The sequence below is a fragment of the Magnolia sinica genome, chromosome 1 (genome assembly GCF_029962835.1).
Source record: "Magnolia sinica isolate HGM2019 chromosome 1, MsV1, whole genome shotgun sequence".
Classification (NCBI taxonomy): domain Eukaryota; kingdom Viridiplantae; phylum Streptophyta; class Magnoliopsida; order Magnoliales; family Magnoliaceae; genus Magnolia; species Magnolia sinica.
This window is the reverse complement of record NC_080573.1, coordinates 115,840,048-115,857,973: the sequence shown is the minus strand read 5'-3', so window position 1 is coordinate 115,857,973 and position 17,926 is coordinate 115,840,048. Positions and strand designations below refer to the sequence as shown.

At 40.9% G+C, this 17,926-nt stretch overlaps 1 non-coding gene across 1 annotated transcript; it reads right to left on the bottom strand.

Annotated features, from left to right (window-relative positions):
* Positions 1-16,506: 16,506 nt before the first annotated feature.
* Positions 16,507-16,613, bottom strand: LOC131222872 (small nucleolar RNA R71). The gene has a single exon (XR_009160215.1). It is a non-coding gene; the product is annotated as a small nucleolar RNA R71 (small nucleolar RNA).
* Positions 16,614-17,926: the final 1,313 nt, after the last annotated feature.

The following is a 17,926-nucleotide window of genomic DNA, read 5'->3' as shown; positions in this document are numbered from 1 at the left end:
TCAGTATCTTACTAACTATCATTTGTGGGTGATCTTGGCTTCTACTTAGATGATTTCTGTGCATATTCGGTATTCCATCTGGAGTTGGTTATGTGTGTTGTTTTCTCTGTAACTGTTAAAAGGAAATCAATTTCCCCCTCTTTTTTGGTGACTCAAACAGAAGAATCCATCTCATGATTGGTGAGGATTTATATATGTTCCCAATCCTTTCAACACCAACACACTTTGTGAAATCATTCTATTTCTTTTCTTTCTACAGGTGGTCACTTGGAGCTATCATGTATGAAATGCTTGTAGGTTATCCACCATTTTACTCTGATGAACCAATGTCAACATGTAGAAAGGTAAAGATAAGATTTAAGATATTATATTCGTGTTTGTTTTAAATTGATATCTTAAGGCATGTTTGGTTGCACATGATTAATTAATCACGAAATTTCATGATAGAAAGAAATTATCTCTGTCAACAAACCCTCATCTATGTTCTAAAGAAACATGTTTCTATCACAGGGAAAGAAAAAACTGAAAAAGGACTGTAAGAGTTCATGTCATACCTTTTAATAAATTTGTCCCTCTTGCTACATATTTGTAGTGTTATAAGTCTTAGGCTCCATTTGGCCATCACATCAATCTTTATGAATATAAATTTTTCTCAAACTAAATGGAGCTTAAGCCCTTTTTTAACTCTGCCAATGCAACTTCTTGCATCGCCGGTCTTAAGCTCGGGTAAAGGAGGAGGGAGAAGGGCATCAAGGTGAGTTGTGTCCTTTTCTTATTGTCATTGTTGTTGTTGTTGTTGTTGTTGTTGTTACTAATACTATTGTTGTTGTTGTTATTACTACTGTTGCTGCTAGCACTGTATTTGTCCATTTTGAAAGTTAAATCAATCAATCTGAACCGTCTATTGAGTATATAACACATTTCATGGATTATGCAAAAATCTCACTGATGATCTTGTCTAATTTTCTGTAGCATCTTTTTTCGAAGTTATGGAATGATTTATGATGGCCAACTAAACTGAATTTTCAGAACCAATCCTAAATGGGCCCTAATAAATACATGGATCAGATTGTTAATTGGACCCATTTTTGTGTAAACAATCTTGACGAGATATGGTTGATATTTGTTGCATTGGTGCAATGTTTGCATGATAAGCCATGAAACATGGTTTCTAATGTGTTTCTAATGAGATTATTGAGGTAGAAGTCCCTTCTTCTTCTTCTTCTTCTTCTTCTTCTTCTTTTTTTTACATGAAGCTCATTTGTTTTCTTTATTTGCTTTAACGCTCTTGTCGGAGTTTGTTCTGCAATTTCTAGTTTTTATTTGCCTGGTGAAGGGGAATGCCTACTCTTTCGTTGAAAAGAATGGCAGAAAACAAAGGAATTTCAAATCAAAATCTCCAGATATTGAATTTGTGGAGGTAAAATGTCTCTTTGGAAATTCTATCTCTATTGTAAAGTTCTGGATTTCAACTTTTGTTGTTGGGTGCTTTTCGCTTTATCCAAGTTTTCAGACATATTGGTGGTTTGCATTAAGAATTCTCTCTTTGGCAGTAATTTATTATTATTATTATTATTTTTAAATTTGTTTGTATGCAGTTAGTAGTAAACAACATAAAATTGCTTGAACCTAGTTGTTGATTCTATTCTGGATAACAAGAGCTTGCGGCTTCATGAGCTACCTTAACTATCGGCAGCTAATTGAGAGAGGCTTTACACAATTTAACAGTAACAACTTTAGGGCTTGTTTGGACTGGAGGATTTTGAATGCAAATGTAACGCCTCAAATTTTTCTGCGGCTCGAGTACATACTCATACCCGAGAATTTTGGCTGTTAATAATGTATAAATTTGATGCTTTAAAAAGTGCACCATATTTTTGTTCTCATGTAGATCACATCTAGTTACATTCATGAAGGTAACCATTTATGAGAATGAAATCGACTATATTTATTATTTCATTAGAGTAAAAAAATTCAATAAATTATCAAATTTCCTCTCAATGAGAGCTTATTACATTATTGAATTTGCAGCAAAAATATAAAACTAAATCATAAAACTATTTTCTTATTCATTCAGTGTAATCTTCCATAGGGGAATGGTCCTTTAGGTCTTTAATATGTACATCATCTGCATCAGTTGTACGATTGGAGAGGGTCAATGCCCTACTCATAGTGATGGTTATCCTTTAAGATTAACAATAATTCAAGAGATTCATAAAAGTATTGTAAGGGTTCTGATACATCTCGTACTCCACTACTACGAGGGGTATCAGTATGCGCAACCAATGTGTATATAAATACATGCCTAGTAAAGTGTGTGCGGCTTATATAGTGATCATCACAATGTGGAATACAAATTATAGAAAACCCGGCTAGCCCTGCATTCTCACACTACGGAGATTCGCCGGCATGTCCAACAATAACGTGGATTTATGAGAACATCTCAAGGTGACAGAACAACGCGATTGGTGGATTTATGTAACACGATGTGTTCATGGAGCAACTACTTGCAACATCTAATCCCGAATACTGATGTAACACGTATGACAATTTACTTACATCAATTGTGCATCACGCCAACCAACCCACAGAATTATGTGCTGACCAAGAGGGCCACTAGCCCTAGTGCATTACGTCCATAATAAATATTTGAATCACTAGTTGTGATACCTCTAACACATCACTTGCATTGATAGAGAGATAATTTCAATTATGGGAGTTTTAGAATTTCAAGGCACATGCCCAAGCCATAAAGTTAAATAGCACACGGCTAATAGAATAAGGAGGAGAATAGTAATGGCTAACTCAACAGAGAGGAGAGTAGCAATGGCTAATGTTCACATCCCTAAGTGTAGGGTCACAATGTAGTAATAATCTCGGTAAGACTGAGGTCGAATCCACAGGGACTGAACCTTTTACGTATTCTAAAAGTAACCAGAACTAGAACTAGAAGAAGATGTAATTTAAATTAGGAGGATGTAGGAGAATAATGGTGAATTATTAAACTAAAACTTGTAAAATTACACAGTGGGAAACTAGTGTTTCCAAGGATCCACTTGTAGAGATCAGGGAGATCTATGCTTGATTCAAGAACACAACTGGAATCAGAGTCCTATCTTCATCCAGTTGGAAGGTAATTCATTAAAATTCAATTCTGAACTTCCTTTGATCTAGTTCTCAAGAGATGAGAGGAATGAGAATTAGAATTGATTCCATCACAAAACCATGCCCATGAGACAAAGCAAACAATAGAATTTAACTAATCCACAACCAAAGTAAGAGAATTATGAACGTTAGGAAAGATTTCATCATCCAACCATGCCCAACAGGCTTCCTAAGTTCACAACCTCGATAATGAAAAGAACATACTTACAGCTATCGCAGATCTATTGTAATTAAAGTCACAACAAACCACTAAAAACTAAGAGTATTTCTCATAATCAAACTATAAACAAAGAGAGTTTAATAAATTTGAATCAAAGCCATAGAAAGCAACCCATCATACTACAAGCTTCACCTCTTAGCCCTAACTAAGAGGTTTAGCTAATCATAGACATGATTAAGCTAAAATTCTCTCAAATAAAATATTAAAATAATGAAGGAAAGGAAGAAGAAATTTGGCCGTCCAATCCACACGTATTCCTCTCTCTCTCTCTCTCTCGTTCCTTGCTTCTCCACGTCTTTGGATGATGGCTGCCTCTCTCTCTCTCTCTCTCTCTCTCTCTCTCTCCCTTTTATAAGAGCAGGGAGGTCGCTCAAGTGGAGAACCAACTCCCTTTTGTAGCAAGAGATGGTGCTCCTTACGCACTCCTTGCACAGCTTCGCATGAAAACCCGGGAACGCAAATCCCTAAATTCTCCTAACTTCATTTAAAGACAACGTCCCTTTGGACGATTTTGGATGGCAAACAAGGTGGACAGCTTGGATTTCTCAATCGGTCTTGCTTGGTGGGCCACAACAACTTCAAACTGGCGTGGTTTGTAGAAGCCTCCAGTTTTCATTTTCTGCTGAGGTCGATGGGGTCCACTTCGGTTGACCTTATAGAGCATCAATCCCTTCTTCGAGCCTCTGCATTATCCCTGATCACAGGCCCAAGTTTGGAGTGAATCCGTGTTTCATATGGGACACACCATTAATCGACGTAGTGATGTACTCCTTGTAGGTGTGAACTTGGATGCGTGCATGGAGGCATATGAATAACAAGGTTTTGGTAGAAATCTCGACCTACACACGATGGATGGCTCAGATCATTCAAATGGATGATGATTATTATGCCCTAAACTTGGAAACCAGGCTCATAAAATTTTCGATCGCCGAGTCTAGTACCGACAGCCTTCGTAGTACCCCATTCTCGGTTCCCAGCGCGCATACACCAGATTTCGATCCTAGGATCTTACAAGGAGGATTTTCCAACATACATTTATCTCATAAGAAGCATAACCACAACTATACCCAAATCACAAGAACAACATCATCATCGCATATCTACTAATATAAAGTTTTGAATACATTGCTGAAAGGGAAGTACGTATATCAAAAATCAAAGCTCCAAAAGTCTGCTGCACGCTTCAAGCTCAACGCTGCTATGACCTAATGCCACCTGCACGCATCTATCGTGCATAAGCTTATAGAAATCTTAAAGGGTGGTGAAAGTGTGTGCACAAGCTAAGTGCCAAGTATGCAATACAGTGTTATAAATCATACAATATCGGAATAAGCAGAAATACTGACAAGGTCACGAATCATACGATATCAGAGTAAGTGGAAATATACTAGTAAGTCCACGAACCATTCAATATCAAAGTAAGCAGAAATACTGACAAGTCTATAAAAATATCATTAACCTCATCCAGGATATACGATGAAAAGACATAGCAAGCTAATGTCATATATTAAGAAAGTAATGTAATCGGCTATGTAATACGGAAACATAATGAACCAGATATCAAATATCGAGGATGTAATACAATATGCAATTTGAAAGAGTTACGAATACCATCAGCCTCATCTAGGTCATATAAATGTAGAAACATAGTAACCCAAAATGCCAGATGCTGATGATGTAATTCAATATGCAATATGTGGTGTAAATGAAATGAGCAAACTGCAGTGTGAAGTCGGGATGATAGTACGTGGTATTGCAGGCTATGGGGCCTATCACAAAGGGCTTCTATTCAAACCAGTCCCATACCTAAATTTGAATAGATAGACCCAATGTGGTACGCTCCTGTTCTCAGGTTACTCACGTGCCCCAACCGAAATCCTGACCATTGCAAAGGTACATGTAACAAATAGTTGTGCACCACCAGCCCGAGTGGATAGTGAATGAATGAATGAGTATGCAACTCTTACTCCACAAATTACTACTGTACATCTTTGAGATCATCACCGGGGTCTAATACACTCTACACTAGCTTGTCACCCCATCAAGCGTACAACTGGGTAAGTGGAAGAGAACTCATTATCCGCCTACCAATATCGGCCCAGCTTGTTGATAGTGCACCCACTTACGAGCTGGTCAGACTCAGCCTAGCAATGCATACTCCCTCAAGCGGGTAAGGCCACACTTCCTCCTAATCGACCACGACACAGTGAGAGACGCGGCCTACTGGTATACGACCCTCATGCGCTCATATATATCCACTCGGTGTCGACGTTGGGGCATCCTCTGGTACCAAGAGGGTACACGTAACAAATAGTTGTGTACCACCAGCCCGAGTGGATAGCGAATGAATGAATGAGTATGCAACTCCTGCTCCACAAATTACTACTGTACATCATCGGGGTTTATTATACTCTACGCCAAGTTGTCGCCCCAATCCGAGGGCACAACTGGGTAAGTGGAAGAGACCTCACTATCCGCCTGCCAAAATTAGGCCCGGCTCGTCAATAGCGAACCCATTCCTCAAGCTGGTCAAACTCAACCTAGATATTGCCCCTTCACTCAAGCAAGTAAGGTCACACCTCTTCTCAACCACCACAACACAGTGGGAGACGCGACATACTGGTATACAGCCCCCATGCGCCACTCGGTCTAGACGTTGGGGTGTCCACTGGTACCAAGAGGGTTTAGAAATTTTCACCCAGGGCCATTTATGGCAGCCCGGTGCTAGAACCAAACATTTTTAGTGTCCCATCTGGCCATCCACAATATTCTTATAGAGGCCACGGCCCTGATGTTGCTAGGGCATACGGTCGTCATATCATAAAATGCATGATGCGTGAATCACACAGTCCAATCATGCACCAATCCTGCGCATACCGTGCACTAATGTGGGGTAACTTCATCTCTTTGGGAGTCCCATAAACAACTGCCCAATGACATATGCAATGGTCAACCACATCTCATAACAAACATGTAGATGATGCGTATGAGCATGTATCATGATGCTATGCTGTCACATACTCATAATCGGTATCGATAACCGGCCTCAACAATCAGCCTCGATATCCGGCCTCGACAATCGGAATCGGCCTCGACAATTAGAATGGGCCTAAGGGAAGGTCACAATGTGAAAATTTAACCATCATTACCCATCAATGTGGACATTTAACTAACATTGCTCCCAAGGAGTGGCCCACATAGAGCCAAAGTCAAACATATAGTGGGCCTAGGGCCTCACGCAAGGGCTTAATACACATCACTGTGGGTCTCACTCATGGGCCGCATAAGCATCGCATTGGGCCTCACTCATGGTCATGTACATCACAATGGGCCGCAATATATGGGCCAGAAAATACATCTCATTGGGCCTTACCAAATGGGCTGAAAATACATCACAATGGGATTCATATACATTATATTCAGCCCACACAAAGGCCTCACATACATCTCATTGGGCCTCATATAAATCAAATGGGCCAATCGAATGGGCCGAATCAAATGGGTTGAATCAAATGGGCTGATCAAATGAGCCGAATCAAATGGGCTGATCGAATGGGCTGAATCAAATAGGTCGAATCAAATAGGCTGATCGAATGAGCCGAATCAAATGGGCCAAATCAAATGAGCTAATTCAATGGGCCGAATCAAACGGGCTGAATCAAACGGGCCAATCGAATAAGTCGAATCAAATGGGCCGAATCAAATGCGCCGATTCAATGGGCCAAATCAAATGGGCCGATCGAATGGGTCAAGCCCAATACACCATTCATCCATTGTTAGAGATCATTATAGAGTATAAAAAAATGAATCATACCCAAAGGATCATCTGGACCATACCACAAATGACAGTGGTGGTAATGATTTCCATAGTTAAATTTCTAGTGGGCCCACCTTAGTATTTATTTTCCCATCCATATTGTTCATAAGGTCACAAAGACCTGAATAGGGAAGAAAAACAAATATTATATTGATTCAAAATTTCTGTAACCTAAAGGGGTTTCAATGGTAGACGTTCAGCACCACTATTTTCTGTAGGGTGGTCCACTTGATACTAGATTTGTCTTATTTTTAGCCTTAAGCCTGAAGACAAGCTCGCCAGTTAGATGGATGGTTAGGATATAGCACATGCATCATGGTGGGGCCGCACCTAGCGTGGTACGCTAGTTGATGGATGGTCAGGATAGAATACACCCACTAGCGGTGGGTCCCACCGATCTGACTGGCGTCCAAAGCCAGATACAATTGTATGAACATATTATATAATATAATATAATATAATATAAAGTAATATAATATAATATATCATAATACACATGATCTGTAAAGAGCCACCATCCAGACCCTGGATGTTTTGGATGGTGCTGATCTAGCATAAAAATTGTGGTGGGTCCACACACAGGAGTGGCCCACCATAGTATTTAATATAAAATGTTATTATATATATACACACACACACACACACGTGTGTGTGGGAAAGTGAGAGTGTCAACGTCCAGCGTCCAGAGACGCTGGACGGACGGCCTGATGAAACACATCCATCATGGTAGCCCCACATGAATGGATGGTCTGGATGGTTGGAGTCCTCCAGCGTGGGTCCACAGCTGCGTCAGATGGACGGACGATGTGGGTTGAACAATACATCAAGGTGAGGCGCATGAGGCATAGCGTGTGGATGGATGGCTTGGATAACGTGCCTGTTGCACCGTCCATCAACTGGATGGTGCAGATATAACCTCACATTATGGTGTGGTCCAAGTAGTGGCCCAACAATAATGTTATTAATATATAATATATAATATATAGTATAATATAATATTATATATTACATACATATGCACATGGTAGGAGGCTGCCCAAGGACATTATGATAAAGGTGGGTCCCACGTAGCAATGGCCCACCACACCATTTATATAATATATAATATATTATATTTATAGTATATATATAATATATGTATTATATATATATATATATATATATATATATATATATATATACCTGTATGTGTGTGTGAAGCTATGAATATGGCAGCGTCCAGCGTCCAGGGACGCTGGATGGCCTGGATGAAAGGGGCCCACCTAATATAGCAGGCCCCACTTGAATGGATGGTATGGATGGCCCCATGAAACACGGTGGCCCACGTCAAGTGGGCCACACTCTTGGATCAAGCTGATATTTGTGTTTTCCTTCATTTGGGGCCCGTCCAAACAGACTGCCATGTGGGCCATTCGGTGGACAGCATGAACAAAATACACACTTCATGGTGGGGTCCATTCGGATGGGTCACATGATTTCATCATCACCACAAGAAAAAAAATGAAGAAGAGAGGGAGAGACAGACGAGATGGAGGGGCCCCGCCACTATGGGCCCCTCTAGATTACGACACATAAATTAAAGTGGGTCCCATCATAAGTGGGCCATTAAATAAAAAATCAACAGTGGATCACCCACCTATTGCACTCCTCCTTAGTCCCTTGCACTCCTATACTCCTTATCTTCAATTTTGATGGAGGTAGATAATGAATGAATGGTTGAGATGGGAGATGAGAGAGTGAGAAAGTGGGCCACACTTGGATTTACGAGAGAGAGCTTGGACGTTGGAATTTGTTGCTCTTAGGGTTGGAGAGTATAGATAGAAATGAGAGAGAGAGAGAGAGAGAGGAAAATGATGGATGAAAGGGATGGATGGAGTGGTTGTTGTAAGGAAATGATGGTTAGGGTATGGGCTTGGTTGAAATTTGGGTGAAAGAGGGATGGGTGGAGAGAGAGAGTGGACTTTGAAAATTGGAAGGGATGGGTTGCTTGTATTTGTGGTATGGAGTGTACTTGATTGATTTGATTGATTGATGGGACATGTTATAGAGATTCTCTCGAAATTCGCAATGCGTGGCATTTCTTTAGAATTAACGCGGGCCCACATCTCTTAGCCTGGGTATCGAGTCGGTGTGCGAGTCGTGGCGTTGGAACCGCGGCGACAGCGCGGTCGTAGGGTACAAGTTTCAAGTCGAGTTGAATCCGATATGTAGGACTCAGCTTAGGATCACGCACAAATGTCGGATAGAGGTTGAGGGTTGCCGGAATTCGACTGGAAGGACCGCGGAAGCCTACGGAATGGTACGGACTATGATACGGGCCTTACAACTCTCCTCTCCAAATAAAAATTTTGTCCTCAAAATTTACACTATCATCTCAATTAAGCATAGCTTATAGAAGAGGGAAATCATCTCGCTATATAAAATAAAAAACATAACCCTCGAATGTAGTCAATAATAAGGAGATGGGGATAACACTCGCAAATCTCAGCTTCTAACTCCCAAGGCGCCTCATCAGCACTACGATGACTCCACCGATCCTAGGAACTTGGTTAGAAACGATCGAGACTAGAATACTATGCAGCCTCAGAATTTCATCAACGATTAGTCCAACAAGACGGTCCTAAGGCCCGATCGCACGAATCTTCGACGACTCCTTCTGATGACTGAGGGTCCTGCTAGGCTCCATAAAGTCTGCCCTGGGCTTATTAGGGAGGTGTGTGTCTTTTCTGTGGTCATTGTTGTCACGGCTACTGTTGGGGTTCCGATGGTATGAGCTGTTGTCGTTGCTGCTAGTGCTGAAGGCACGGACACTCTCGCCAATGGTGTCTCGTCTCGCCACACCCATGATAGACACCGACGAACTGCCTCGGAGGTGGTGCTACCGATGCTCGGATGGCTGGGCGATTCCTGTGCCTCTACGGCCGTCGACGCTATTGCTATTGGGAGTTATCGGAGGGGGCCTGCCTCTTCCGATCTCTTCTTTGGTCACGATCCATCTGTGAATTGACCCACTCGCCTCATAAATTTGGGCCCTCTGTATTATCTCATCAAAACTCGGGAGCTCATGCCCAACAACACGGCCTCGGAGACCGCGATGTAAGCCGTTCTTGAAACGATGAGCCTTCCACTTCTTATCATCAACCAAATATGGCGTGGATTTGGATAATGCTGCAAAATGAGCTGCATACTGCGCTACAGACATGTCCCCCTGCACCAAGGTCTCGAACTCTAATGCTCGCTGCCGACGAATGTGGTTGGGGAAGTACTATTGCTCGAATCGGTCTACGAAATCTTCTAATGTCCAAACAAAATCTGGCCCTGCAACACGAGTAACGGAGGTCCACTAGTGCTCGGCCTCACCTTAGAGAAGAAATACTGCCAATCGGACCCGTTGTTGTATCGTACATGCCATCGTATCAAAAATATTCTCCACATCGGAGCGCCATCTTTCGTCTGCAGTCGAACCTGGCTCGCCTTGGAAACGCGGGGGATCGAGCTGTCGAAACTCTCTAAGAAGGGCGTTCACACGCTCCTACTTTGCTTGGGCTGGCGAAACAACAGGGTACTCACCCTGTCCCTAAAGCGCAGCCATCACAACCTGCAACATCTGCTGTAACTGGGAGGCACTCATGGGTATGGTCGGATCCGCTCTGGTCTCAGGTGGAGGAATGACATCCTTGGGTTGGTAAGCAGGGATCTTTAGTGGTGAAGCGGGAGTCATAAGTGGTAGAGAGGGAACCTCAGGTGGTGGAACAGGAGTCGCTCGCGTCGCTCTCCTGGACGGCATGTCCTATAAGGAAGTACAAAGGTGCCTATTATCCTTAAACACTCTCGAATATACATACGATGGGGAGATCTAATAGAAAGTCTCTAAGTTATTCGACCTAGGGGACCTAATCATTCTAAGTTCTCAACAATCCTAAAGTATAGGGTAGCTATCACAGATATGTGATGTTATCCTCAGGTATTCCCAAGTTATGATCTAATACCAACTTCAGTCACGTCCCAAACTCAGAAACAGGGCTCACAAAATTTTCGATCGCTGAATCTGGTGTCGACAGCCTCCGTAGTACCCCATTCTCAGCTCCCAACGTGCATGCACCAGATTTCGATCCTGAGATCCTAAAAGGAGGATTTTTCAACGTACATTTATCTCATAAGAAGCATAACCACAAGTATACCTAAATTACAATAACAAAATCATCATCGCATATCCACTAATATAAAATTTTGAATACAGTGCTGAAAGGGAAATACATATATAAAAAATCAAAGCTCCAAAAGTCCACTGCACGCTTCAATCTCAACACTGCTGTGACCTAGCGCCACCTGCACGCATTTATCGTGCATAAGCTTATAGAAAGCTTAGATAGTGGTGAAAGTGTGTGCCTAAGGTAAGTGCCAAGTATGCAATATAGTGTCATAAATCATACAATATCGAAATAAGAAGAAATACTGACAAGGTCATGAATCATACGATATCAGAGTAAATGGAAATATATTGGTAAGTCCATGAACCATTCAATATCAAAGTTATCAGAAATCTGACAAGTCTATAAAAATATCATCAACCTCATCCAGGATATACGATGAAAAGACATAGCAAGCTAATGTCATATACTAAGAAATTAATGTAATCAACTATATAATGCGGAAACATAATGAACTAGATATCAGATATTGAGGATGCAATACAATATGCAATTTCAAAGAGTTACGAATACCATCAGCCTCATCTAGGTCATATAAATGCAGAAACATAGCAACCCAAAATGCCATATGCTAAGGATGTAATGCAATATGCAATATGTGGTGTGAATGAAATGACCAAACTATAGTGTGAAGTCGGGATGATAGTACGTGGTATCGCAGGCTATAGGGCCTATCACAAAGGGCTTCTATCCAAACTAGTCTCATACCTAAATTTAGATAGATAGACCCAATGTGGTAAGCTCCTGATCTCAGGTTAGTCGTGCGCCCTAATCGAAATTCTGGCTATTGCGAAGGTACACATAACAAATAGTTACACACCACCAGCCCAAGTGGATAGTGAATGAATGAATGAATATGTAACTCATGCTTTAAAAATCACTACTGTACATCTTCGGGATCATCACCGGGGTCTAGTACACTCTATACCAGTTTGCTGCCCTATCAAGCGCACAACTGGTTAAGTGGAAGAGACCTCACTATCCGCCTACCAATATCGGCCCGGCTCGTTGATAGCGGACCCACTTACGAGCTGGTCAGACTGAGCATAGTATTGCCTACTCCCTCAGGCGGGTAAGGCCATACTCCCTCCCAACCGACCATAACACAGTGGGAGACGCGACCTACTGGTATACGGCCCTCATGCGATCATATATATATCCACTCAGTCTTGACGTTGGGGCATTCTCTAGTACCAAGAGGGTTTAGGAATTTTCACCCAGGGCCATCTATGGCGGTCCGATGCTAATAACATATTTTCGGTGTCCCATCTGGCCATCCACGATATGCCTACGGAGGCTATGGCCCTGATGTCGTTAGGGCATACAGTAATCACAACACACAATGCAAGATGCATGAGTCATACAATCCAGTCATGTCTTGCGCATACCATGTGCTCATGTGAGAAAACCTCCGCCTATCAGGGAGTCTCATAACAACCTGCCCAATGACATATGCAATGTTCAACCACATCTCATAACAAATATGCAGATGATGCGTATGGGCATGTATCTGATGTTATGCAGTCACATACTCATAATCGGTATCGATAACCGACCTCAACAATTAGCCTCGATATCCGGCCTCTGTTGAGGGTTAAATATTGCATAACAGATCCCAATTATTACCTGATTTTACGTACATGATAATGTTTAATGTCATACTTTAATCATGTTTTTGTTGCAAGGTGTAATTAGGAGCTTGGACTGAAAAAGAGCACTACAAGCATGGAATTAATGCTCTGAAGTTACCAAAGCAAGGGACAGACTCCATAGGACCAAAATTGTTGAATTTACGTGCCAGGGATCCGAGGAAATCAAGCCGTTCATGTTCAAAAAGCCTGAAATTGGTCCAAAATGCAAGATCACATGGTTTCCGCCATCGGATTGGCTTGAAACTTTATACATGGCCTGGGGGCATAAATTAACCGTACAATTAAACTATCAGCCATTGGATCCCTTTGGAAGTAGCCCAACGGACATATCAGCCCACACATAAACAATTTAAGGCCCACCTGATGTTTGGATCTGCTTCAAGTTTGGGTTCAACTCTTAAAATGAGATGGATAAGCAGATGGTCGGTGTGGATTTTATAAAAACATCAAGGGACTCACTTTATTTGATTGGCGTGCACACAGTGCACGTTCACTTGCGTTGCACCAGACCAATAACGCAGTCAAACCACGTATTGACCGAGCCTATTTCAAAAACGGCAACTGCCATATTTTTCACCTGCGAACAGAGGTTACGCGTGATTCTTGTGGCCCACCACCGTGCTGCAATGATCTGATCCGGACCGTCCATTAGAATTATACGGCCCATATCACCAAGACCTAGGTGACAGAATTGTAAAATACAAGCAAGGATTGGTTCCCAACCGTTCAAACGCAAGATGGACGACTGACTGGAAGAACTTGTGGGCCACGCCGAAATCACTCCAATTTCACCATTCCCCACTGATTTTTCGTGAGAAATCCAATGAACGGATTGGATTTGTCTAGAAACACTAGGAAGTTGGCCCCACCAACGTCCAGCATTAGTCTGAGGGCCCTGTTTTCGCACGTTCGCGAGTTCCGGATGTTCCGAAATTCTATGCGCCACTGTCTTCAATCAGATGGATAATTCAAGCCATACATCGTGTATCTCGTCCAAAAATGCTCCAAGGGACGTTGATTTTTCGGAAAGAAGTGAGGAAAGTGGGCCATGTTCTGCTCATCTGCTGGGCTGCGTAATAAGATTTACGCCGAGGAGTCTTTCGCTGCGAAAACGTACGCACGACTCCTTCACCGACTTCACCTCTCCACTGACCTATACTTCAGTTTCTATAAAAGAGAGAGGAGCCGTGGGATTCAGGCATCCAAGTTTTGGAACATCTTTTGACGTGTGAAGAGAGAGAAAGCTTGAAACTGCCGGCATGAGAGGAGTCTTCCTTCTCCTTTTCTTCTTTAGTTTCTTCTTTCTTTTGCTGCTTTTAAGGGTTTTGATTTCACTATGTCCATGACGGGCTAAACCTCTTAGCTAGGGCTAAGAGGTAAAGCTTGTAGTGTGATGGAAGGTTCTACGCTCTGATTCATGCCTGAACTGATTTGATCCTAGTTTGATTTTAAGGAATTCTTCTAGTTGTTAATGGTTTGTTGTGACTGAAATTACAGTAGATCTGTGATAGCTTGAGTATTTCTTTTTTCTTTTATTTTGATGTTAGGAAGCCCTGTTGTTCACCATTGCCCCTTGGACATGGTTGGATGACAAAACTTTTCTTACATTCATTATTGAGTGGTTGTGGATTGGTTTAGTTCCATTATTTACTTTGTCTCATGGGCATAGTTTGGTGATGGAATCCATTCTAATTCATATACCTTTCATCTCTTAAAAACTATATTAAAGGAAGTTCAGTCTTGATTTTCACGAAGATGGGACTCTAAGTCCAGTTGAGTTCTTAAAATAGGCATAAGATCTCCCTGATCTCTACAAGTGGATCCTCTGAATCCCTAGTTCCTTTTCCTGAATTGTTAAAGTTTTAGATAATGATTTCATCATTATTCCTATTTTACCCCCGATTTAGATTTCATCTTATTCTAATTCTAGTTCTCGTTAGTTTCATACTACGTACAAGTTTTAGTCCCTTGGGATTCGACCTTGGTCTTACCGAGTTTATTATTGCATCACAACCCTATACTTGGGGAGTGAACAAGTTTTTGGCGCCATTGCCGGGGATTGATGGTTACGATTCTTTAAAATTAATTAGTTTTAGAATTAGTTTAAGGTTAGGATTTTACTAACTTTAGTTTTAGATTTTTATTTCTATTTGATTTCTAGAACTAACTTGTTTCCTGTTTTGTAGGATTCTGACATAAACTTCTAAATTGGTAATCCTTTTCTAATTCCTCTACTTTTTCTATTTTTAGAATTAGGGCTTTAGTTTTAGAAATTTTCTAATTCTAGTAGTTTTCTATTTTTTGGAAATAGTTTATTTTTAGAAACTTTCCTCTTTTGTTTTTAGAAACTAGGTTAGTTATTTCCCTTTTTAGAGATTCTTTCTAATTTTAGAAACCAACTTTCTATTTTTTTTTTAGTAACTTTCTAATTCTAACTCTTTTAGAATCTAACTTTGTTTCTTAATTTTATTTTTAGAAATTTTCTACTTGTAGACTTTTTTTAGAAACTAACTTTCCTATTTTGTAGGCTTTTAAGATAGAAATTTCTAATTCGGTAAGTTCTTTCTGTGCTTTCAATTTTTTAGATCTCTTTTAGTAACTTACTTTCTAGTTTAGGACTTTCCTAATTTATTTTAGAAATTTTCACTTTCCTTTGGGAATTTCTTCTTTTAGAAACTAGTTTACTTTTATCTTTTTTTTAAAAAGGATTTTCTAATTCTAGACCTTCTCTTTAGAAACTGACTTGTTTTGTTTTCTTTTGCAGGTTTTTAACTTAGGGACTCCAATTTGGTAACTTCTTTCCAACCCTCTCTTTCTTTTTAGACTTTCTTTTCCTTTCTTAGGATTAGGTTTCGAATTTGATTGAGGGTTGCGAGTGTTTCATGCCCAAGTGGGCCCGTGACAACACTCGACGTCTCTTGACTGAAGGAGGATTGGTTGAGGGTTTAACTATCCATCACAGGACTAGACACCACTCGAAATCCCCTGAATTAATTAAAGTGATGGCTGAAAACTAACCTCTTCTACCCTAACCTAGGGTGGAAGACAATCATGATGAGAATGAGGTGCATCAAGCACCCCCGCCTCGTACTTTACGAGATTATTTACAACCAGCGGGGGTGAGTATGCCCTCATACATAATTTTTTCTGAAAATATAAGACATATGAACATCAAGCCAGGGGTTATCCAACTCCTTCCTAAGTTCCATGGGCTTGAATCTGAAGAACCATATCTACATTTGAAAGAGTTTGATGAGATCATAGCCACTTTATATTTTCAAAATGTGTCTGAGGACACAGTCAGGCTGAGACTCTTTTCCTTTTTCCTTAAAAGAGAAGGCTAAGACATGGTTACATTCACTGCGTCTTAGATCCATTGACACATGGAATGATATGCAAAGGGAATTTATAAAGAAATTTTTTTCACATCATAAAATGATTACCCTTAGAAAAGCAATCATGAACTTCACCCAAAAGGAGGATAAAACATTTTACCAATGTTGGGAAAGGTTCAAGGATTTGGTCAGTTCATGCCCACAACACGGCTTTGAAACGTGGCGCATCACAAATTTTTTCTACGATGGACTGGCATCTTCCATGCGCCAAATGGTCGAGACAATGTGTAATGGAGAATTCATTAATAAAAATGTCGATGAGGTATGAGATTACCTCGATAGTCTTACTAAAAAAACACAATCATGGGACTATTACCCAAAATCGAACACCACGTCTAGGCCGACTCAATCTAAGGAGAAAGGTGGATTGTATCTCTTGAAAGAAGAGGATGATCTCAAGTATAAAGTGACTACGCTCATAAGAAAAGTTGAGGCCATGGAAGGAAATAAGGATAAGGTTAATGAAAGTGTTTGCGGCATCTGTGATTGCAACATTCATACAACTGAAAATTGTCCTACGATACCCGCCTTTCGAGAAGTGTTGAATGAACAATCCAATGCCTTAAATACTTATCAAAGACCTTTCAATGGACCGACCTCTAATACGCACAATCCTGGTTGGAAAAATCATCCAAACTTTAGTTGGAGAAATGGACAAACTGCTACTCCTCAAAGTTTCTTCAATCAAAATCCAAATCAGGGGAAACCTCAAGAAGAACCGGTTCAAAATTCCATGTAAGAGCTGACCCAGGTAATGCGAGATTTTATGCAAAAGATGGATTCACGTATGAGGGTTATAGAAAATGGGTTGCTTCTTGCACAACCTCTCCCTAATCCTAAACAACAATACGAGATAAGTAATCGCAGCTCTTCAAATCAAATGGAGCACGCTAAATCCATCACCACTCTTAGGAGTGGGAAGATCATTGATAAAACCCCTCTGGTTAGGCCCGAAAAGCCTCAAGAACCAGAAGAGGACAATAATGATGGATCTAGTGAGGCTCCACAAAAATTAGAACCGGAACTTCTAGAAAAGCCAGTTGCTCCATTTTCCCAATGGTTGGTCACACCAAAACCTTTCTCTAACTCTCAGGATATCCTAGAGGTGTTGAAACAAGTGAAAGTCAACATTCCTCTACTTGATGTCGTAAAACAGATACCTTCATATGCCAAATTCCTGAAAGACTTATGCACGACCAAACGATGGCAGAGTATTCAAAAGAAGATCTTCTTAATCGAGAAACTGAGTGCCATCCTAAAGCAAGACGTGCCACAAAAATTTAAAGATCCCGGTAGCCCAACCATATCATGTGTAATTGGAGACCACTGAATTGATCATGCACTTCTTGACTTAGGAGCGAGCGTCAATCTGATTCCCTACTCGGTATACAGACAGTTAGGTTTGGGGGAATTAAAACCCACCCTAACCACACCACAACTTGCCGATCGCTCTGTTCGTGTACCAA